This window comes from Amblyomma americanum, chromosome 1 (assembly GCF_052857255.1).
Source record: "Amblyomma americanum isolate KBUSLIRL-KWMA chromosome 1, ASM5285725v1, whole genome shotgun sequence".
NCBI classification, from domain to species: domain Eukaryota; kingdom Metazoa; phylum Arthropoda; class Arachnida; order Ixodida; family Ixodidae; genus Amblyomma; species Amblyomma americanum.
In genome coordinates this window covers 37,370,700-37,395,600 of record NC_135497.1, presented here as the reverse complement: position 1 = coordinate 37,395,600, position 24,901 = coordinate 37,370,700, and positions in this window count along the sequence as shown.

Genomic DNA, 24,901 nt, shown 5'->3' with positions numbered 1-24,901 from the left:
AGAGGGGTCGATGATCGAGCAGACTACAGTGCTCTAGAATATGGGTAGTGGGTTCAGGAGCCGGCGCGCTCCATGCGATGCAGTGAGGCCAAGGTAGATGTATACTGGTAGCGAAGGCTCCATAGACGCCCATTGGTCCAAAAAATGGCGGCTCATGGGCACTCCAGCGCCCCCTGGATTTTGGGGGCAAACTACGCAAACGTGACGTAGAATGACGTCACGCATACGTATGCTTTTGGCGCGAATTATAAAGCGGTCTTTCTGTAGAAACCGCGTTTTCGAGCCCGTATCTCTCGAAGGTTGCTGCCTTTCAGCGCGCCCCAACCTTTGCCAGTCAAATGTGCTCGAGTTCCTGCTAGTTATGGCCTTGTTAATGTGCAATTGGGAACGCAATGAAAGTGACTGGTAAAGGAGGGGCAGCATAGAAAGGCAGCAACACTTCCAAACACTGGCGAAGCATGCATGATTCGTAGTGCAAATACTGGTGCTAGTACTTTTGAGAGCTTTTGAGTACAGCAAGGTATGATGCACAAAACACTGGCTCAAGTGCACAGTTCGCAATAGAGTGTACGGCAAGTATGGTTTTCATAGTTTCATATTCATTGTTTATTGCAGCAACCAAACAAATACAGTCACAAAGCACACCCTTGGCACACAAACAAAAAATACATGTCACAGGCAGCACAAGCAGTATTGTTTAAGTTGGCTAATCATCTCAATAGTCACAGTGCAGATAGGAAAAAGCCCTGAAGTGCCACGAACGTTGTCAGGAAATTGAAAAGTATAGAAAACAATGCTACGACAGCTTCAATTGAAGCAAACATAACATGACATAAGTAGGCGCATCAACACAGACCATAGAGCACACTGGGATTATTCTTCACATTTAATTTCTTCAGCTGAAAGAATATAGCAGGTGCGTTTACATCTGCAAGGCAATGTTAAAGCCAGCTTTAGCACCCTCAAACGTGCTCAACGTAGGAGCAAATACCATACATTGAAAAAGACATGAAGCCAAGTACGCACGAACGGGTTACAGCTATGAAACACGAGCGAACAGCCCGGCGAAGCCATATCGAAGCTATCGCGCATACCTAGAGCAGACGACACACCCGTGAAAGTCCAGCGGGAATCGGTGTAGCGTGACGCCAATGGTACTATCCACGCTGTCGCAGTGTACCGCCTTGGTGTACCACGGAGCATCGTTTCTTCACATGCCGCAAGCTCATCTTGAAATGAAGCGCTAAGCGCTTCAAAAGAAGAGCGCGAAGCGTGCAAAGACGGAAAAAGACTTCGCACTGGCCGCACGCCGAAGGAGACGACAAAACCGAGAAAACTGCCGCAGCGGTGCAGCGGGGTGCAAATCTTACCGAACGGTGACAAAGAAGCGACGTGCAAGGACGACGAAAACTTCGCAAAAGGAGCATTTTGAGACCGGCGAGCTAAATTTATACGCTTTACCAGGCACGCCATCGCAGACAGCTGGCGATAAGAAATCGCCACTGTGGCCGGGTTAGCCGGGTATCGAAACAAGGCCTGCAAAGACGCGCTGTAATGCACCGCACACTCATGAATAGGGGGCAGGTCAAGAGTGTTGCAAAAATACAAAATTTGCCAGGTTTTAATAAAATGACTTACCTCTTTCATAAAACAAGGTGCTAATATATTTTTTTCTTTTCTATTGGCAGATTACATTCCAATTTTGTAGTTTTATCATTTATTTATATGAGTGTTTTGCCCCCCCATCCTCTGGTTGTGCTGCAGTCGCGCTAAACCACTTTTCGGCCCAGCCTTCGCCACCACTATAAATCCGCCTTGGTGAGGCGGCGAGTGTCGACAGGTCCCGGATGTAAGCGGTGGCGCTGTTGTAGCGTGGGCTGTAGGCTCGGCGCGCCCGCGCGCGCGGCTAGCAGTCCCGCCAAGCTGCCTGCAGCTGTTTGTTGCTTTTTGTGCGGTGCATTTTTCCTCTTTGTGAGTTCGCGGCGTTAAGACTACGGTTATGCCGAATCGTCGGCGTCAACGGCATTGTTTTGCTCCCGGGTGCAAAACGGGATACCAGTGGACGAAAGGCGATCAGCCGTCGCTCTTCGCTGTGCCAAAGGATGAGAACCGACGGAAGCAGTGGGAACGCAACCTTCATCGAAAGATAAGGTTTTGGACGAAAACTGCTGTGTGTGTGAGCTACATTTCGAGCCATCATGCATTGTGAGGGACTTTATACACATCATTGACGGCAAAGAAGTCCGCATCCCGCGTGGAAAGCCGGAACTTTTACCCGATGCGGTGCCAACTTTGCTGCCGAGCTATCTGTCAAAGAAAACACCGCTACAGAGACCTTCTAGAAAGAGGAAAAGCACAAGTACATATCCTAATGAAGCGAAAAGACCACAAAGTAATGCTTCCGACGTTAACAAGGAATCGAGGTGTCCGGGCATTGACACTGAGAGTAGCGTGTTGGCGAACGACCAAGACCCTTGTGAAGTTGACGAAGCATCGGTGCCGGGCGATTTTTCTAAACTGGATGTTCCTTCAGAATACTGGAGCAGCCATCGCATACCTGATTACAGTGGTACTGTGTACTGCAAGCTAAGAATGGGCGAAAATCAATGCGTGGAGCCAGAGAGTTTGCAGTGAGTTTACTGCAATTTGTGACAAAGGAGGGTTGCTCTACCCGTCTCGTGTGCTTTTTTTGATGGTGAGAAGGCTGGAAAACCTTTTCATAACTTTTTTTAGTCAGGAAAAGCTGTGCAGTAACAGCATAGTAGATGTTATGGTGCTGGGAAAATCTCAGATTTCATGTGGTGTAGGGTGCAGCCAGCACTCAGAAGCGCTCACAGTCAGCATTCTCAAGTTTTATGTTTTGACAAGGCTGCATTTTTATGTTAAATCAATCAATGAGTCGCGAGAAGCTCGCAGGAAAAAGAAGCTTCATGCTAAGATGGGCAAATAAGTGCTCATAGTCGCGCGGCTAAATGTACTGTGCAAACAAGAAAACACGGCATTCCTTTGAGAAATTCAAGAATATGTCTCACACTGTGCATAGTTGGAGCGCTGCAATAAAGGAGTGCTTTGTTTTATAAAAGTTATTTTATCTTGTCTTGCATTCATCAGCGTTTATACATCGGCGGCAATTGACCCTTCGTTTTGATGAAAAAAATGCATGCATCAAAACAACAATTAAAACAGGGGCATGAAATCTAAAGTTCGACGAAAACTCGTCCGGTCAGGTAGAAGATTCATGTAAAAAGGAAAGGAACGCCGACCAAAGGTTGTTAGAAAAAAAGACTTTTCGGCTTCCCTACGGAAGCCTTGATCAGAGTTATCAAGGCCTCCATAGGGAAGCCAGAACGTCTTTTTTAACAACCTTTGGTCGGCGTTCCTTTCCTTTTTACAAAACAGAGGCATGCATACCACACTTAAAATTATCGCATTCACATATAGTACGCTGTACACACAACAGTCTCTAAGTGAAGCGTTTTTTTTTATTCCAATTTCTTGTTGCCCCGCCCCTCTACTAAAACACTTCCGATGGCTCAAGCTGGAGTACACTCGGCCACGTTTGCCGACAGCTTCGAGTTGGCCGCTGGATAACCCCGATGATCGATAGAATGTTTGCTCCTCTCCCTGTACTCAGCCTTTCCTATGGGTGGCGATAATACTAGTATGCACTAACGTTGAAATATGGGAGCCGTACCTGCAAAAGAGCACGATCAGCGTTGCGAAGCATTAACGGGGCCGCTCGTCCGCACCACCGCGCTATCGGCTGTTGGCTACTACTACATCTAATTTTCTTTATTCGCCGACAATATCTGTGTACAGCTTCACCTATTTGTAGGACCTGTTTTAAAAGACAGAGCCTTGCTTATTTCAAGACGATTCTATGCACAGCGCGCATCCAAGGCGCGGCGCGCCGCATTTCATACAGCCCATGCTCTGGTGGCGCCATCTGGTATCGTCGACACAAGTCGCCTCACCGCTGGCCGCTCCCTGAACACAAGCGTTTGCGGGCAGGTGGGCTGGAAACGCTGATTGGTCAAAGAAAATGTGACGTCACGTCAAAAACGTCACGTGACGTCATGGTCACGTGACTTTTAATGACGTCATGTTTGTTTGGGAAGAGACATATTTTCCCTAGATTTTTCTCGGAATTCCCCACGTTTTTGACAGCGCGCGCGGGTTCAAAAAGCGCACCTGATGCGCCGCGCTTTCACACACTGCATGCGCGTTTCTATATTTTTATTATATATGATATCCTTGAACTGCTGGTGTATTATTTTAGTGCGCTCGAACGGCGCGCTTCGTTGTGCATTTATTATAATCGCCACTGCCTGGCGGACCCGATACAGCTTTTGCAGACCTGAGAGGTTAAACACGTACTATCCATGCAAAGCCACGCAAATGCGCCTACAGGTGACCACGCCCGTCTATCAGCGCTCCGTCGAGTGCCTGCATTTACAATCGAGTGCTGTAAGACTATGCACCTGACCTAGAGCATACATATTATAATTTTTCCTTGTATTCTACATTCTCTACATGCAGGAGACTACACTCATAGCTTTCGTTAGTTCAGAAATTTCGTACAACCGTGTCAAAATTTGGCGGTCCGGTTTTTTTCTGCACGACGTTTTGGAGGAGAAAAGCATTGGGTCTTTGAAGGACGACAGTCTATATAAACTCCTATTCACTGTGTCGTCGTACCTATCGTAATTAATGACGACATATAAAGGCTTTTGATACAACTCTCGTGATTTAAAACAAAACTGTTCGTTTCACTAACCCGCGAAAAAATATTGCGCGCAATCATTCGCCACAGCCCGTTGCTGCGTAATTTTTGTTTTGTGCGGATTTTCTTTTATAATATGACAGCTGCACGCGATAGCTTATATATATAGTTGCGCAGCCGACCACTGCAGGTACCAGTAAACACGTACCCCGTTTAGAATGAATTTAAAAACGCGGTCGGGAGTTGGAATTATTTGTCCGGGACGCTGCGGTCAAAGTTCGCAGTTTTGAAAATTGAAACACGGAAATTTTTGCGCATAGCTAGTCACTCTTGCATAAGTAAATATCTTATTCCTACCCATCATCCCCTTGTCAAAACACATATATTAATGAGAAAAACGACCCATTTGATGCAATTAAGTTCACAGTCCTACAGGATGGGTTCCACAACAAAGAGAGCAACGGGAGTCGTACTTTATTTACAAATTTGTAACAATTCCTCACGGCATTAATGAAAGTCCGGGTTTATTGACCCCTTTCAGAGCCAGTGCTGACCTTAGGAGTGCCGGCGCGTCAAACCTCGGTCGTTTGTCGCCAGCGGCATCTTTTTCAAGCTTCGCTGCCCGTCCGCTTACACAAAGCTCTTAATTCATCCCCCACCCCTGTCTTCCCAGTTCGACGTACCACCTTGTCGAGCGGGGTGCAATTGAAGAACCAAGAACCCTTGATTAAATGCTCCTGCCATTCACCTTTACCCCCGCACAGGACACTTTCGCGAACTCGTATGTTTTGCCGCCTTTTTTCTTTTTCTTTTGTGTGTGTGTTTCATGCACAGTGCACGTGTGTGTAGTTAAGCTAACTGCGCCGCTGATTCCGCCTTCACTATTCGTACCGAAGACGCTCCTGGAACGTCTCCTGCCCTGTCTGAATTTATTGTTTATTTGTTTGCTCGTTTTGGCCGGCGGCACGGGCAGTACATGCATCTATGATTCTTATCTGCTCCGGGACTCCGCCAAAGTCTGTTATTGTTGCTTTGAGGGCCCGGATGCCCTTCCTCCCCTCGTTATTCCTTTTTTCCCCCGGGCTGGCCTCCCGCGCAAGCTCGCTGGGCGGCAGGGGACAAAGCGTTTTTCTTTTTCTCTTTATTTCTTTCTCCTTTTTCTAGTATTTTTCTTTTGTGCCCATCAAGGGTTCTTGGTTCTTCAATTGCACCCCGCTCGGCAAGGTGGTGCGTCGAATTGGCAAGACAGAGGTGGGGGATGAATTCAGAGCTTTGTGTAAGCCGGCAGCCAAGCTTGAAAAAGATGCCGCTGGCGACAAACGACCGAGGTTTGTCGCGCCGGAATTCCTAAGGTCAGCATTGGCTCTGCAAGGGGCGATGGAGGTCAATACACCCGGACTTTCATTAATGCCGTGAGGAATTGTTATTAAATTTGTAAATAAAGTACGACTCGCGTTGCTCGAGATCTCTTTGTTGTGGAACCCACCCTGTAGGACTGTTAACTTAATTGCATCAAATTGGTCGTTTTTCTCATTAATATATGTGTTTTAACAAGGGGAGGTAGGGATAAAATATGCGCGCGGTGGTTATTAAAGCGAATTCGTATAAAGTTAACGGTCTGCCCAATGTACTGCGTACAGCACACACTGCATCCTAGGAGGTATATTACGTTGCAGAAATCCCAATCAGAGTTGTCATTAATTTTCCATTTGAATCCTGAAGCTGTGCTTATTTCACAGCTTGATGTTTGTAATGTGTTTGCAGACCTGGAATCTACTTTTTCCACAAGGTCGACACCCCAAAACCGGCTCTTTATGTGACTGAGTGTATTAGAATGTTCCGAATGTTTTTCGGTCGTCTGTAGACTGCATGAGGGAGAGCAGTGAAAAGTTTGGCGAGGCGCTAGCTCGCTTTGTTTGAGAATGTTGAAATGTTTTTTTGAAGATTTTGTTTACGTACGTTAGGCGGCTGGGTTACTGGTGAAGGGAAGTACGAGATTTGCCTGATGGTCTGTTTGCTCGCTGTATCGACGTCACTCCAGTATTTGCTCTCGGTTGGGTTTAGATGTCCTTTGAATGGCATCGTCGGCAATGGCGACGGGTATCGCTGCTTAATGAGGACTTCTTGCATGCGTTTGGAATTTTTTACGAAGTCTTCATCTTGGCAACATATTCCTTTAGATCGATGTGCCTGAGAGTATGGGATGCTTGTTTTAGAGTGACGAGGATGGCAGCTTTGGAAGTGTACGTATTGTTGACGGTCCGTCGGTTTTCTATATACACTGGTGGTGAGTGAGCTTTCGTTTACCAAAATCTCAACATCTAGGAAGTTAATTGTGGTGTGGGCGCACGTGTAAGTGAAAGACATGTTGGGGTGGACGAGGTGTGTCAGTCCAAATTAAAAAGATGTCATCCAAGTAGCGTTTGTATAGGGTGGGCTTAATGGGACAATCTTTCAAAAATTTAGACTTATTACTATGCATGAAGATGTTGACGTAGGTGTGGGCCATCCTTGTACCCATGGCTGTGCCGTTAATTTCTGAATAGTGTTGATTGATGAATTCGAAGTTGTTATATCCGAGTACGATTTTCGACAGTATTTATAAAACACGTGGAGCAGGGGAGCATCAAATCACTGATCGAAGCGTATGAACAAAACAGAAAGGAGGAATCCCCTGCTGCACGTGTATTAGATATGTTGTTCACAGCAACATCTTGCATGAAGCTGCAGGGAAGAGAAAAGTCGATGAGACGTAGCCAGTTGTACTTGAGCCGTCTACATCGAAGGATTCACCACCGATCCTCTCACCAGGTTTCGTGAAGCTTGCGCTTTATCGTGCCGGTTTACCACTGTCATTCTTGCTAGTGAAGCGATTATTTTTTTAATGTTCTCTTTTTGTCCCATTTGCCATCTGCCATTTTTGATCGTGCCATCTTCTGGGCAAGTACGTTTGAGGTTCGAAAAAGATGCATAAGCGATCACGACCTATGCAAACAATAACAAAGACGAAACATGCTACATGAGCACCACTAGCTGCATATCTGCATATCGCGCGCACACGTGCGACTGATTTTCGCTGACGATCGGCCGCTCCCGCTGTATTCAGTTAGCTGTGTCGCCAGATCGTCTGTCGCGAGGCGCTTTCGCTGTGCCCGCATGACCGCTTGTCTTGACCTTCCAGGGGAATTGCGCGTTGCTCGCGCGCGGCTTAGCCCGAAGCCGGTAAACCGGCTGGCCACCGCCACATCTGGACCTGGTTTGACTCAAATTGGTCTCAGCCGCGTTTGTTCGGTTCGGGCGCGAACAATACGCGAGATTCAAAGCGCTCGGCCGTCTCTGTCTCTATGGGGGGGGGGGGGGGGGGGGGGCACTTTACCCCAAGGGCGCTCCTTTTCAGCACCACCTCGCCGTCGCCCGCCTCCGATTGAACAGGCGGGGGGTTCAAAGGGGAGCTGCCGCGGAGAGGCCGGGCAGCTCGTCCTAATGACAGCGCAGAACATGCGTCACTGACAGCCCCCTTCCTTTCGCCGTCTTGTCCATCGTGCGTCGCGCCGAGCCCGACAAAGAAAAGGCCGTCAACCCCCCCCCCCCCCCTTCCCCTTCTGAATCGGGGGCGGAAATTCCGCAAATAGTTTCCCAGAGGCATCCTGTTTTTTTTTTCATGGGGTCAAGGAAGGTGGCGCAAGCAGTGTGAGGCAACGTTCTCTGTTCATTCTAGAGAAGCAAGCTTACACTGCAAAATTAAACCTTGTCTTTCTCTTCCAAATGCAATTAACTAGGAGTCCTGTCCAAAACCATTTCAGGTTGTTATGTGGGCACCCCCAACCTTTTTTATTTCCGTGTAACTCCAGCACTTCTTCACCTTTGTCATTGTAGCCGCTATTGTTCAAGTACCATGCAACATCTTGTTATTAGCACTTGCTAATTCATGCCTTCTGCAGGGTTTAAAGCACCTTTTTACTTGGAAATGAGAGCATGTGCACAGGGTGGAAAGCGCGTGATCTGCCAGGAAACACTAAAGCGGCCCCGAGAAGGGATCTTTATTAAGGATGCCAGCCATCTTGGGCCTCTCCACTTGGCAACGACGACAAAGCGTGTGTGGTCCCTATGGTTAGGCCCCAGCTGTGGAAGCCATCCTCGGACACGACCATGACCTTCGACATCTGATGTTTTTATTTAAAAACACAGGGACCAAAGTCGTGCTGTATGCAGTGCAATCGCCATGTGGTTCCATAATCATCCATTTAGCCCGGCTCTTTGGACGGATTCAGGAAACGACTGAAAAGAACAAAAGTAACGAGCAAACAAAGGTGCGCTGCATAAAAGTTAGAACGTAAAGAGACGAAGGCACGCTGCGCTAATGCTGTAGCGAGGTCTAACATGCAAAATTTCGCGGCTGGCGTCGATTTCTACAAAGCGCGAGTAGTGCCTACGGAAATAAACAAAGGCGCACTGGAGATGGGTAAGTCTGTATACAAGCACGAGTTTTTGTCTCTACCAGCGATTTACTAGCTCACACCGCGCGATTTTGATGTCTGGCGTCGATTTCGACAGAGAGGGAATACGGGCACGAAACGGGACGCTCGCGATCTGCCAGGAAACAATGAGGTGGCCCTAAAAAGGGCCGTTTGCAGGAGCACTTCAACCGCGACCTGCAGCGGCGCGGTGAGCAGTAGGCCCAGCAGTGGTCCGTCTTGTGCCCTTTGGCTCCGCACCGACGACACCGGTGCACGACGTACACCTCTCCTGGTCTTGCCCTTGAAGCCGACGCTATCCGTGGTCCGTAGATCTTGACGAGGGCCGCGACGATAATCTTTGACATCTGGTCGATGCCCCGGTCTCTCGCCACGTGATATCGGTCTGCGGCAAACAAGGACAGCATCGGCTTGCCAGAAGCATCCAGGAAACGATGCTGCAAAAAAAGTTACGTTACAAGCGCCGCAATTTGGTGAGTTCTGCTCGAGAAAACTTGCGAAAATGTTGTTCAACCCTTACCTCGGGGTTGAGAATGTGCACGCCCGACAAGCGGTTCAGCGTGGCTGACAGACGGCGGTTCAGCTGGCGACGCCGGCGGTCCTCAAATTGCGCCTTACGTGGCTCATCGAAATGGCGTGGCAAGACTTTGAAGACCAGCATGACACTGGCCACGTTCTCCTGCAGCAGCAAAACGAGGTCCTGGAATGCGCAAGACATGTAGGTAAGCGGTACAACACTTCATGAAGCGAAATTTGAGATAAAATGCCTACCTTTATGTGGCTGGAAGCGAAATTTGAGATAAAATGCGTACCTTTATGTGGCTGGCGATTTCTCGCGGGTCATCCCCTCTGTCGAGATCGTTGCCGCCAACAAATAGGACAACAAAATCGGCGTGCCGAAAGCATGTCTCTCGAATCATTTCAGCTAGGCTGATTGCGTCGTGGCCGCTAAAGCTGAAAGTACATGTTCTCACTAACGGCGAAAGCCGTAAGCGAGAACTGCACAGCTCGCCGACGAGCGCACCACGCAAAAAAGCCATACCTGGACAGCTCCCGAAACGCGCCCGCCGCCGCCTAGAAGCGAATGCCCGCGCACCACGCAAGCACGGCGGACGGCCGGACCTAGCGATTCCCTAGGCCGTCTAGGGACCGGCCGAGAGAGGCGCGGCGACCCCACATCCGGTTGAGAACGAGGGAGAAGCAGAAAAACGTCACGGAGAAGCGCATCCCATCGACCAATCAGAGTTTCCAGCCCACCTGCACTCAAACGCTTCTGCTTACCGCCGTGCTGCAGTGACGGTACTCTAAGTCTTTATTTAGTGACTCTAGCTTTAACATAATACGGTTATAAAACTAATTTACTAAAAAAATGTGACATTTATGTATTTATATGTGCAGTGAGGTTTGCAATTTAAATAACGCTTTTCGCCGATGAGGGCGCTAAAAAGTTCTTGCGAAGGTCGTTCCGCGACCGTGTAGCACGGACGAACTCCCTTGAAGTAGTGCTCCTTTGGGAGCGTAAAGGAGCATTAGTTCAAAGTGCCTTTAGAGTGCCCGTGTGACAGGGGTATTAATCGTGTAGTGTGTGTACCAGTTGCTCTGAATATTGGAATAATGTTAGGATGTTGAATTTTAATGGCGCAAGGGCAGCTTTGGCCTAAGAGCACCATAGCAAGAGGCATTTTTCTTTCCACAAAGCAGGGTCAGAGACCCTTTCTTTAAGCATTTCACCTCTGTGAACCAGAACACCAGGCCAGGGTAAAGCTTTCAAAGTGGTGGAAATTTCATAAGTGGGGACGCATGTAGTGGGGTATTGGACAGGGGCGTCTTGCAAGAGGTACCATCTGGCGGAAGGGACCATTTGGAACTTGCTGGTTTAAGAAATCATTGGAAATTTCGGTTGGAACCGAGTGATTTTTTCAGACAATTCCAATCGGTTAAGGTTTATGTTTATGGGTTTAATGTCCCAAAGCGACTCAGGCTATGAGGAATGCCGTAGTGTAGGGCTCCGGAAAATTTTGTCCACCTGTGGTTCCTTAACGTGCACTGACAGCGCGCAGTGCATGGGCCTCTAGCATTTCGAAAACCTCTATCGAACTGCGACCACCATGGCCAGGGTCGAACCCGCATCTTTCAAACCAGCAGCCGAGCACCGTAACCAATGAGCCAAGGTTCAAATTGGGTTTTGAAATTGGTTCCAGTTATGCCTTTAATCACCTTACATATTATTAAGGTGCAAAAGGAAAACTTATTTGTGAGGACTGCAGGGCAGCGCCCAGCTCGGTACCAACATTTTCACAGGAGAATGGAAACTGAGAATTGTATATGCTGTCATGGAAATGAAGGCACGCTCACAAGAAACATACTGTAGTCGGGCACTAATAACATACTAGCTGCATGTATGCATCCACAGAGCACACTTCTGTCCCATATACAGGGCGTTTCACCTAGGACTTTACACAATTTTAAAAAAAAAAAAGGCCTTTTGAGTTAGATGAGCGCTTTCTGCTTGATGGCATCGTCAGCTGTGTAGTACATCAGAAAACAGCTGAATGGTGCTAACAAGCAGGCTGGTTAACTAATCATGAATAGTTAACTTTTTAACTATCATAGTTAGGCTCCTTATTTATTGAGAAGCATGTGGCCCACCGTAAGTAATATCCATATCTGTTTTTAGGATTTCGAAGACGCGGTAGCCCTGGGCACTGTGTCCCGACAAAGTTTTGCTACATCGCGCCAAAATGCATGCGCTTTCGAGAAGTTTGCGGACAAAAAGATCTTTTCAGTGGTCGTGATTCGTCGAAACAGCCGAAATTTTTTGGGCCACAGCGCTGAGGGTAACTGTATTTTCGAAATTCTAAAAACTGACATGGATATTACTTACGGTGGGCTACACGCCTCTTAGAGGAGGCTCACAATTGACGTTACAAAGTTAACTGTTCAATATTAGTTAACCAACCTGGTAGATGGCATGTCTTAACTGTATTCTAATGATGCCAAAAGCAGCGCTCCTCTAACTCAAAAAGCCTAAAATAAAAATTGTGTATTCTTGTGTGAAATACCCTGTATATACCCCACTTATGAGACTCCTGTAGAGAGGTCAGAATTTTGATGCCTTTGACATAAATAACGGAACGGAAGATTTCGTTCACTGCTGTGTGAAGCACCTTGGTGGGCCTTAGACCACTGTTGCGCATTGCTGTTTCAGTAGTAATAGTAGTGCCCTTAGCTATTGTACATCATAAGGAGGCGAGTTATTGCCACCTTCCAGGGATTTTGAGTGCTGGGAGTGACGTAAGTTGCAATATGTGGCCCAGAAGCAAACCCAATGGCATGTAAGCTTTTGAAAAGGACAGCACACCATGGTGTAGATTTCAGCACTCACTATATTTCTCAGCATACAGGCAGTGGGTTTCAAAAAACTCTTTGGATGTCTTTAAAAGTTCCTCGTGGGACATTCCTTGCTGTAAGTGCTTAATGTGCAGCACAGTACTCTCAAACACCGTGGCGGCGTCCGTGCTGCGATCCAAACTCGGCACCAGAGTTCTGAGGGTGTCGCAAGCGCTCTTAATCCGGGCTCGTCGCTTTCGTTCTACATCGTTATGGCGCGCTCGTCTGTCTTCTGGTACTTCTGCGCTAGACGCGCTGCTTGCTTCCGGTGATGTGCCTTGCTCATGACTTGTGGACGTGGTAGTATCGTCGACGCCGTCCAGGTTTAGGTAGACCGTATCCGCTTCGTAAACGACGTCAAATGTCGGGTCCATCGCCGCAGTACCGGGACCTTCGGCACCAGTCTTGCCCAGGGGCTGTAGTACGTGCGCTGCACCAAACTGATCAATATACAGCAGTTGCTGCTGGCTGTCCATCGTGAAATTTTGCACGTGCACTGAACGAAGCCTCTCCGCCTCCCTTTTGCTGCTGCCGTTGTGGTGTGCTGCTGCTGCTTCAGCTTCCGGTTCTCACCAAAGTGGAGTGCTAGAAATGTGATTAGTTCCGGTCGGCGTCCTGGCGGTCGCTGATCGCAACTGCTTGGTGAAATCCCCTTTGCAGATCTTGCGCTAGTCATGGCGCAAATGGCTTTTCTGGCACTGACGTGGAACTGCTCTAGCAAACAAAAAAAAACCATAGGGAAATTTATTGGTCTTATATCTTCGTTAGTATTGGTGCTAGAGTTTATCTTCGGGTTGTATCTGCATTTGCACTGGACCAAAACAGAAACCGATACTATATATATCGATATGTCTTATAGGCTATGGTACTACCTGTATCGGTCTATGGGCTGAATATGAAAAACATTAGACCAATACAGAATCCAGTACACCTTATCGACTGATTCATATTCGCCGCATAGACCAATACCTAATTGTCCATGGGACTGACATGCACTAGTCAATGGGCCCTACAAAAACAGTCGGTTGGTGGTTCTAGTTGTTTTTCATTGCTTCGATCATCATTCATCTCAGGCTCTGATCTCAAAATCAACACATGCCGATCCCATGGCGCTTACGAGGCATTGCAGTAACGTAAAATATTTGCCACATTAAGAATAAAGCACGCTGAGGCATACAGAAAAACTGCCGCCTGAAGTTCCACAGGATCCGGCGCGCAACGCTCTCAAACTACGTTTGAGTTTGACGCCACAAGCCGCGGAGAACGCGGTGCCGGCAGCGGAGAGGGAGGACCATCGCTCGCATCAGGGAAGTTACTTACTCTCTCCTCAAGGCTGCAAGACAGCAAACAAGAAAGAAAAATGACTACCAGTGGTGGTTGCCCGCATGCCGACCCTCCAAGGTAGGACCATATGAGTATGGCGATAAGTATTTTTTTTCTTCTCTGTTACGGTCTAGTGGCCAAAACCGCAATCTGAGACCACAGTAATATTTTAGTGTTACTAACATACTCGTTTTCAGTTGTCGACTGAGTATTATGCAGAATTTAGCGAACTGGTAGCGAAAACGTAGTCGAAAGCCGGCAACATTGGGTAAGTTTGATTGTTTTTTTTTTTAGCTTTCATGTGCGCGCGTCAGCTGTTCGGTTTGTTGCGGTGTGCGCTGCCGTGAATTCAAAGTTCTGCAAGACGCTTCTCGTGGATATCAACATTCCAGCGCTAGTTCGGCTTTTAGTGAGGTCCGTATGCATTAGTTACAACCGCAGGCTGCGGTTTGTATTCTTTTTTGCGCTGCGGCGTTGCGTTGCTAACGGCCGTAGCCACGCGAACAAATGAATTTGAATCGCGCGTTATGATGAAATTAATGTGGAGGAGAGTTTTAATATTTTAGGCACGATTTCTTATTAGGAGTATTTAAGGTTTTTACCCTAATTTTTCTTTCTACTGTGCTGCTAGCTCTGTTCCTCAAGTGGCAAGTAGTGCCCCGGCGGCTCAGCTCGGCAGATTGTACAGGTGCAGTCAAAAGCAAATGGAAGGCGCGAGAGCATGGCAAACCGTGTCGCAACGCTTTTTAAAGGCGGCTCTTAACTGATTAACTCGGTCGCCAGCGAGCAGCGCGCGCTATCAGCCGACCCTTATCTGGAGCGTACGGCCATCGCTTTTGGAAGCTCGAACGGATGCTTGTTGCTTTTCAAATACGGCACCACGGATTTCTTTGGCCCTACCTGCGAAGTATTTGAAGAGCGATTTGCGCCGTATGATTGTACTCAGCAGCGAGCACTGCCACGACTGTTTAGTTATGCTTTTGCCGTGAGGGGCGTGTCGCGGGGCGTTTTTTTCTTCTTGTTCTTAGGTTTACATGGTATATCCTGGCTTCCCCAGTGTCCGCTCAAGAAATGAGGACCAGCAAAGATCAGCCCTCGCTTTTTTGCTGCCTTCATTTTGTTTATTGTAAGTTGCGCATATACCCTCGCGTATGTAAGAACGAATACGCACAAAATAATCAAAAGGACACGATGCTGGTTTAGTCTGTGTGCTCTGTGTAACAGTTGAAGTAAAATACGCGAAGTGCATGCATTTCGAATTGGCCAGGTAGTAATGCACGATCAGCACGTCGATCGCAACAAGGGGAATCCTTATTGTTCTTAGTAGGAAGAATTTCATCGAGTTAGTTCCACAAGAACAAAAAATACAATGTGCAAAAGCAAACGCGGTTCAAAAGCGCGTGAGACTGCCGTTAACGCGAATGGTTGCTTCCATGCGCCGGGGCAGAGAATCGTGCACAGATTGTACAAACTCGCGGTATCGCTTAATGCGGTCCCATTCAGCTGCAACAGCGAGGCACAATGCTTCTTTGCTTGTTGCACCCAAGTTATATGCCAAGTTGGATTTCAGAAATCCCCACACATTTTGTATAATGTTGAAGTCCGCGCCCTTTGGCATCCATTGCAGCTGTCGACCTCCTCACTCTTCTAGAAAGTCTTGGACGTCTTTAGCTTTGTGGACGGGGCTGTGGTCCTGCTAAAGCCAGTAAAAGCCATCTTTAAGGGGCCCGTCCAGGGCGAACGGGACGAGGTAGCTCTCAAGGACATTTGCAGTATTACGCCGCGTTAATCTTCGCTCGAAGCTACACAAGTGGGGCCGGTCCATCTCTGCAGACGGCTCCCCAAACATTCACAGCCGTGCCACCGCTGCTAAGCACATTGTGCAAGTACCCGGGCTGATACCTACGTGCAAACAAAAACAAAACGTTATCGTTAGAAATGTGGGCAAGCGCCCCTCTAAAACTCGTTTTGCTGACGTGCAGACGTGATCCTTAGCGTCCAGACAAAGGCCTCTGGAACAAATTCCCAAATGCCCACTCAAGCATTGCACACAGAAAAACAGCATCCGGATTATCACCCTTATCGCTCCGCCGTGGCATTGCCAGCCTGTCTTTATTTCACAAATTGTTCCACAGCCCTATGCACATCCCACCTTATAATCTTCGCCCAGAACGCATATCTCATTGCACCAGCCATCACCTTCAAGTTTTTGTCCTCGGTCACGCACCGTCACTTTTTCGAATTCCTTCTTGCTTCGTGCAGCTGCAGGCTGGAACGGCCTTCCAAACAACGTTGCCATCATCACTTGCCCAAGTCTTTTCCCTAAAAATGTAAAAACTTTCTTGCTGTTGTGAATTTGTGCTTTTAATTCTTTCCACCCCATATGTAAAACCCCCTTTTTTGGGACCTTTAATATAATAAAATGAAATGAAAGTATTCACCCACGTAGAAAATATAGCACTGGCAATTGCAAAGCGTGATATCATTAAGAGAATGTGGTTAAATTTTACCGGCAGTTGCACGGGGGCCATACCCGGCGCTGTTGACCCATCTTGAGATTACAGTGGACTCATCAATAGATATGACCTCACCCCAATCGACTACCGACCATTCTTCGTGGGCTCGCACAAAGCCCAGTCGAGCGTGCTTCTGCTGATCTGTTAAGTAAAGTAGGGTTTCTGAGCGACCACGCATCCGCTCAGTCCTGCCTCATGCAAGCGTCGGCGGATTGTAGCCACACTGATGTTCAGAGATAGGGTCTCTCGAATTTCTCGCGTACTCGAATGGATCAGCCACCACCGCTGCCACGATGAGTTCGTCGACTTCTGTCGATGTGGATCGTGGTCTTCCTGAACTTTGGGCATCTTCAACGCGGGCATCCTCATCTCGATATGCCTGCAAATCCTATTCACTGCGCCGATCGATCGGCCAACTCGGCGACTTATAGTGTGCTGAGGAACACCTTCAATTGGAGAGGCGAATTATCCTGCGCCGTTCATCTTCAGGTATTCTGGACAGCATCGCGTTTCGAGGAAACGGTGCAATCAATCCCTCCAACCTGAGCACAAGAAATAAAACGGGTGCTCCACAGCACGCCGCTCACGGCAAAAACGTAAACAGTCGTGGCATTGCTCGCTTCTGAGTATTATCAAACGGCTCGAAACTCTCATCAAACAAATTGCAGGTAGCGCCGGAGAAATCCTTAGTGTCTCATTTGAAAAGCAACAAGCATCTGTTCGAGCCGTCAGAAGTGATGACCGTAAACGCTCCAGATAATGGTCTGTTCGTACCGCGCGCTGCTTGTTGGAAACCGAGCTACTCAATTACCAGAGCCAGCGTTAGAAAGCGCTGCATCACGGTTTCCCACACTCTCGCACTTTCCATTTACTTTTGACTTCACCTGTATGTCTTGTCTGCCCCATTTTGTATTTCCCATAATCACGAGAGTCAAAGTAACGCCCGTTTCGCCGGCGTGCCAGATGCTAAGCGTTCACAGAGACTCGCTTTATTCTTGCGACGCGCGAGCTACAGCTCGGCAGTTACCTCGTTGGCGTTGCTCCGCCACCCCTCCCTCTCTCCCTCCCTTCACGCGGATACGCGTCCATATAAAGTTTTGCTGTGCCTTTTTAAGATTTGGGCGCACCTCTGCGAGATGATTACTCCGGCTGTCGAGGTTCGGGGGATGCTCTACTTTCGATTTCAACGCGACTATCTTCCCGCCGGCTGTCGCCGGTAGCGCACGCCGCCTCGGAGGTCGATAGCCGGTCTAATCGGCTGGCACAGGCGTGTTCCAAGCTTAAAAGTCGTATCAAGAGACTATGCCGGCGCGTATTCGCGTATCGGATCGTGGTACGCCAAGCATGCCGAGCCACGCGCGTTACCGACGGCCGTAGCTTGCGCATAATCGCATTGGAGCTGAAAGCAGAGTGGACAGGGCTTTTTCCCGGCTCATTTGCCTGCCAGAGTTTTTGAACAGTTCTTCCAAACATACGGTGCCGTCAGCAGGAGAGACCAGTGGTGCGTTGACCTGGCGTTGGAGATGTTTCATCTTTTTAATGCACCAAGGAATTTACATGCATGCATCAGTGGCATGTGACTGCTGTACAGTTGGAAGTACCAATTGTTAGTACAGGTGGTGCAGTGTCCTGCCCTTGTGATCAATGTTTTTTTTTTTTTGCAGACTACAATCTGCTTTTTTATTTTTGAGGTGCTCTAGGTTTGGCGAGACTGCACCAATGGGCCGGAGCTCACAAGCTTGCAACCCAGCTCTACTTGCAGTCAAAGTTTTTGTGATGTTCCATTCTGAGTTGCTGCTCTCATTGTGTATTAAATTGTGTATACATGAAACTGCTGCCTAACTCTCCATTCCTGGAACTTCTGAACTCTGGAGGGACAAGGAAGATTGCTGTCCATACCCTCCAGAAATCTGAACCAGTAGACACAATGAGACCCATACACCATTAAAACTACAAAACAATTAGGAAACCAGTAGCCTATGAGATTGCTGACAGCTATGGGTGTGTGAGCGTACTGGTCTTATAGGCCTTTTGGTATCTACCAAACACTATTTCAAAGAGTGCACATTTTGCGACGGCCCGACCTGTGCAGGCACGGTGCTGCCGTGCGCGCATCACCTCGTGTGGACATGTCCTCTGCGCACACAGTTGAAATCGAGATGGTAGCTAGGTTTTTCATACTCGGTTCAACTCGAAACAGCTGTCTTATCGCCACTGCAGGACAAAAACGTACCCCAGTTCTCTCCCTCCAATTATCGCTGTCCGCCGCGGCCACAGTATTCCAGGCAGCTCTTTGAACTCGTGCTCGTCCAAGTCCATTTTCTTCTTAATTTCCAAATTTTTGCCCTCATTAGCATTGCTCTCTGTCTCAAGGTGACGTCTGCTATTTTCCTTTTTATAGCATGCTGCGGTATTCTAAATCGTGTAGTGTGTGTACCAGTTGCTCTGAATATTGGAATAATGTTAGGATGTTGAATTTTAATGGCGCAAGGGCAGCTTTGGCCTAAGAGCACCATAGCAAGAGGCATTTTTCTTTCCACAAAGCAGGGTCAGAGACCCTTTCTTTAAGCATTTCACCTCTGTGAACCAGAGCACCAGGCCAGGGTAAAGCTTTCAAAGTGGTGGAAATTTCATAAGTGGGGACGCATGTAGTGGGGTATTGGACAGGGGCGTCTTGCAAGAGGTACCATCTGGCGGAAGGGACCATTTGGAACTTGCTGGTTTAAGAAATCATTGGAAATTTCGGTTGGAACCGAGTGATTTTTTCAGACAATTCCAATCGGTTAAGGTTTATGTTTATGGGTTTAATGTCCCAAAGCGACTCAGGCTATGAGGAATGCCGTAGTGTAGGGCTCCGGAAAATTTTGTCCACCTGTGGTTCCTTAACGTGCACTGACAGCGCGCAGTGCATGGGCCTCTAGCATTTCGAAAACCTCTATCGAACTGCGACCACCATGGCCAGGGTCGAACCCGCATCTTTCAAACCAGCAGCCGAGCACCGTAACCAATGAGCCAAGGTTCAAATTGGGTTTTGAAATTGGTTCCAGTTATGCCTTTAATCACCTTACATATTATTAAGGTGCAAAAGGAAAACTTATTTGTGAGGACTGCAGGGCAGCGCCCAGCTCGGTACCAACATTTTCACAGGAGAATGGAAACTGAGAATTGTATATGCTGTCATGGAAAAGAAGGCACGCTCACAAGAAACATACTGTAGTCGGGCACTAATAACATACTAGCTGCATGTATGCATCCACAGAGCACACTTCTGTCCCATATAGAGGGCGTTTCACCTAGGACTTTACACAATTTAAAAAAAAAAAGGCCTTTTGAGTTAGATGAGCGCTTTCTGCTTGATGGCATCGTCAGCTGTGTAGTACATCAGAAAACAGCTGAAAGGTGCTAACAAGCAGGCTGGTTAACTAATCTTGAATAGTTAACTTTTTAACTATCATAGTTAGGCTCCTTATTTATTGAGAAGCATGTGGCCCACCGTAAGTAATATCCATATCTGTTTTTAGGATTTCGAAGACGCGGTAGCCCTGGGCACTGTGTCCCGACAAAGTTTTGCTACATCGCGCCAAAATGCATGCGCTTTCGAGAAGTTTGCGGACAAAAAGATCTTTTCAGTGGTCGTGATTCGTCGAAACAGCCGAAATTTTTTGGGCCACAGCGCTGAGGGTAACTGTATTTTCGAAATTCTAAAAACTGACATGGATATTACTTACGGTGGGCTACACGCCTCTTAGAGGAGGCTCACAATTGACGTTACAAAGTTAACTGTTCAATATTAGTTAACCAACCTGGTAGATGGCATGTCTTAACTGTATTCTAATGATGCCAAAAGCAGCGCTCCTCTAACTCAAAAAGCCTAAAATAAAAATTGTGTATTCTTGTGTGAAATACCCTGTATATACCCCACTTATGAGACTCCTGTAGAGAGGTCAGAATTTTGATGCCTTTGACATATATAACGGAACGGAAGATTTCGTTCACTGCTGTGTGAAGCACCTTGGTGGGCCTTAGACCACTGTTGCGCATTGCTGTTTCAGTAGTAATAGTAGTGCCCTTAGCTATTGTACATCATAAGGAGGCGAGTTATTGCCACCTTCCAGGGATTTTGAGTGCTGGGAGTGACGTAAGTTGCAATATGTGGCCCAGAAGCAAACCCAATGGCATGTAAGCTTTTGAAAAGGACAGCACACCATGGTGTAGATTTCAGCACTCACTATATTTCTCAGCATACAGGCAGTGGGTTTCAAAAAACTCTTTGGATGTCTTTAAAAGTTCCTCGTGGGACATTCCTTGCTGTAAGTGCTTAATGTGCAGCACAGTACTCTCAAACACCGTGGCGGCGTCCGTGCTGCGATCCAAACTCGGCACCAGAGTTCTGAGGGTGTCGCAAGCGCTCTTAATCCGGGCTCGTCGCTTTCGTTCTACATCGTTATGGCGCGCTCGTCTGTCTTCTGGTACTTCTGCGCTAGACGCGCTGCTTGCTTCCGGTGATGTGCCTTGCTCATGACTTGTGGACGTGGTAGTATCGTCGACGCCGTCCAGGTTTAGGTAGACCGTATCCGCTTCGTAAACGACGTCAAATGTCGGGTCCATCGCCGCAGTACCGGGACCTTCGGCACCAGTCTTGCCCAGGGGCTGTAGTACGTGCGCTGCACCAAACTGATCAATATACAGCAGTTGCTGCTGGCTGTCCATCGTGAAATTTTGCACGTGCACTGAACGAAGCCTCTCCGCCTCCCTTTTGCTGCTGCCGTTGTGGTGTGCTGCTGCTGCTTCAGCTTCCGGTTCTCACCAAAGTGGAGTGCTAGAAATGTGATTAGTTCCGGTCGGCGTCCTGGCGGTCGCTGATCGCAACTGCTTGGTGAAATCCCCTTTGCAGATCTTGCGCTAGTCATGGCGCAAATGGCTTTTCTGGCACTGACGTGGAACTGCTCTAGCAAACAAAAAAAAACCATAGGGAAATTTATTGGTCTTATATCTTCGTTAGTATTGGTGCTAGAGTTTATCTTCGGGTTGTATCTGCATTTGCACTGGACCAAAACAGAAACCGATACTATATATATCGATATGTCTTATAGGCTATGGTACTAACTGTATCGGTCTATGGGCTGAATATGAAAAACATTAGACCAATACAGAATCCAGTGCACCTTATCGACTGATTCATATTCGCCGCATAGACCAATACCTATTTGTCCATGGGACTGACATGCACTAGTCAATGGGCCCTACAAAAACAGTCGGTTGGTGGTTCTAGTTGTTTTTCATTGCTTCGATCATCATTCATCTCAGGCTCTGATCTCAAAATCAACACATGCCGATCCCATGGCGCTTACGAGGCATTGCAGTAACGTAAAATATTTGCCACATTAAGAATAAAGCACGCTGAGGCATACAGAAAAACTGCCGCCTGAAGTTCCACAGGATCCGGCGCGCAACGCTCTCAAACTACGTTTGAGTTTGACGCCACAAGCCGCGGAGAACGCGGTGCCGGCAGCGGAGAGGGAAGACCATCGCTCGCATCAGGGAAGTTACTTTCTCTCTCCTCAAGGCTGCAAGACAGCAAACAAGAAAGAAAAATGACTACCAGTGGTGGTTGCCCGCATGCCGACCCTCCAAGGTAGGACCATATGAGTATGGCGATAAGTATTTTTTTTCTTCTCTGTTACGGTCTAGTGGCCAAAACCGCAATCTGAGACCACAGTGATATTTTAGTGTTACTAACATACTCGTTTTCAGTTGTCGACTGAGTATTATGCAGAATTTAGCGAACAGGTAGCGAAAACGTAGTCGGAAGCCGGCAACATTGGGTAAGTTTGATTGTTTTTTTTTTTTAGCTTTCATGTGCGCGCGTCAGCTGTTCGGTTTGTTGCGGTGTGCGCTGCCGTGAATTCAAAGTTCTGCAAGACGCTTCTCGTGGATATCAACATTCCAGCGCTAGTTCGGCTTTTAGTGAGGTCCGTATGCATTAGTTACAACCGCAGGCTGCGGTTTGTATTCTTTTTTGCGCTGCGGCGTTGCGTTGCTAACGGCCGTAGCCACGCGAACAAATGAATTTGAATCGCGCGTTATGATGAAATTAATGTGGGGGAGAGTTTTAATATTTTAGGCACGATTTTTTATTAGGAGTATTTAAGGTTTTTAACCTTAATTTTTCTTTCTACTGTGCTGCTATCTCTGTTCCTCAAGTGGCAAGTAGTGCCCCGGCGGCTCAGCTCGGCAGATTGTACAGGTGCAGTCAAAAGCAAATGGAAGGCGCGAGAGCATGGCAAACCGTGTCGCAACGCTTTTTTTAAAGGCGGCTCTTAACTGATTAACTCGGTCGCCAGCGAGCAGCGCGCGCTATCAGCCGACCCTTATCTGGAGCGTACGGCCATCGCTTTTGGAAGCTCGAACGGATGCTTGTTGCTTTTCAAATACGGCACCACGGATTTCTTTGGCCCTACCTGCGAAGTATTTGAAGAGCGATTTGCGCCGTATGATTGTACTCAGCAGCGAGCACTGCCACGACTGTTTAGTTATGCTTTTGCCGTGAGGGGCGTGTCGCGGGGCGTTTTTTTCTTCTTGTTCTTAGGTTTACATGGTATATCCTGGCTTCCCCAGTGTCCGCTCAAGAAATGAGGACCAGCAAAGATCAGCCCTCGCTTTTTTGCTGCCTTCATTTTGTTTATTGTAAGTTGCGCATATACCCTCGCGTATGTAAGAACGAATACGCACAAAATAATCAAAAGGACACGATGCTGGTTTAGTCTGTGTGCTCTGTGTAACAGTTGAAGTAAAATACGCGAAGTGCATGCATTTCGAATTGGCCAGGTAGTAATGCACGATCAGCACGTCGATCGCAACAAGGGGAATCCTTATTGTTCTTAGTAGGAAGAATTTCATCGAGTTAGTTCCACAAGAACAAAAAATACAATGTGCAAAAGCAAACGCGGTTCAAAAGCGCGTGAGACTGCCGTTAACGCGAATGGTTGCTTCCATGCGCCGGGGCAGAGAATCGTACACAGATTGTACAAACTCGCGGTATCGCTTAATGCGGTCCCATTCAGCTGCAACAGCGAGGCACAATGCTTCTTTGCTTGTTGCACCCAAGTTATATGCCAAGTTGGATTTCAGAAATCCCCACACATTTTGTATAATGTTGAAGTCCGCGCCCTTTGGCATCCATTGCAGCTGTCGACCTCCTCACTCTTCTAGAAAGTCTTGGACGACTTTAGCTTTGTGGACGGGGCTGTGGTCCTGCTAAAGCCAGTAAAAGCCATCTTTAAAGGGCCCGTCCAGGGCGAACGGGACGAGGTAGCTCTCAAGGACATTTGCAGTATTACGCCGCGTTAATCTTCGCTCGAAGCTACACAAGTGGGGCCGGTCCATCTCTGCAGACGGCTCCCCAAACATTCACAGCCGTGCCACCGCTGCTAAGCACATTGTGCAAGTACCCGGGCTGATGCCTACGTGCAAACAAAAACAAAACGTTATCGTTAGAAATGTGGGCAAGCGCCCCTCTAAAACTCGTTTTGCTGACGTGCAGACGTGATCCTTAGCGTCCAGACAAAGGCCTCTGGAACAAATTCCCAAATGCCCACTCAAGCATTGCACACAGAAAAACAGCATCCGGATTATCACCCTTATCGCTCCGTCGTGGCATTGCCAGCCTGTCTTTATTTCACAAATTGTTCCACAGCCCTATGCACATCCCACCTTATAATCTTCGCCCAGAACGCATATCTCATCGCACCAGCCATCACCTTCAAGTTTTTGTCCTCGGTCACGCACCGTCACTTTTTCGAATTCCTTCTTGCTTCGTGCAGCCGCAGGCTGGAACGGCCTTCCAAACAACGTTGCCATCATCACTTGCCCAAGTCTTTTCGCTAAAAATGTAAAAACTTTCTTGCTGTTGTGAATTTGTGCTTTTAATTCTTTCCACCCCATATGTAAAACCCCCTTTTTTGGGACCTTTAATATAATAAAATGAAATGAAAGTATTCACCCACGTAGAAAATATAGCACTGGCAATTGCAAAGCGTGATATCATTAAGAGAATGTGGTTAAATCTTACCGGCAGTTGCACGGGGGCCATACCCGGCGCTGTTGACCCATCTTGAGATTACAGTGGACTCATCAATAGATATGACCTCACCCCAATCGACTACCGACCATTCTTCGTGGGCTCGCACAAAGCCCAGTCGAGCGTGCTTCTGCTGATCTGTTAAGTAAAGTAGGGTTTCTGAGCGACCACGCATCCGCTCAGTCCTGCCTCATGCAAGCGTCGGCGGATTGTAGCCACACTGATGTTCAGAGATAGGGTCTCTCGAATTTCTCGCGTACTCGAATGGATCAGCCACCACCGCTGCCACGATGAGTTCGTCGACTTCTGTCGATGTGGATCGTGGTCTTCCTGAACTTTGGGCACCTTCAACGCGGGCATCCTCATCTCGATATGCCTGCAAATCCTATTCACT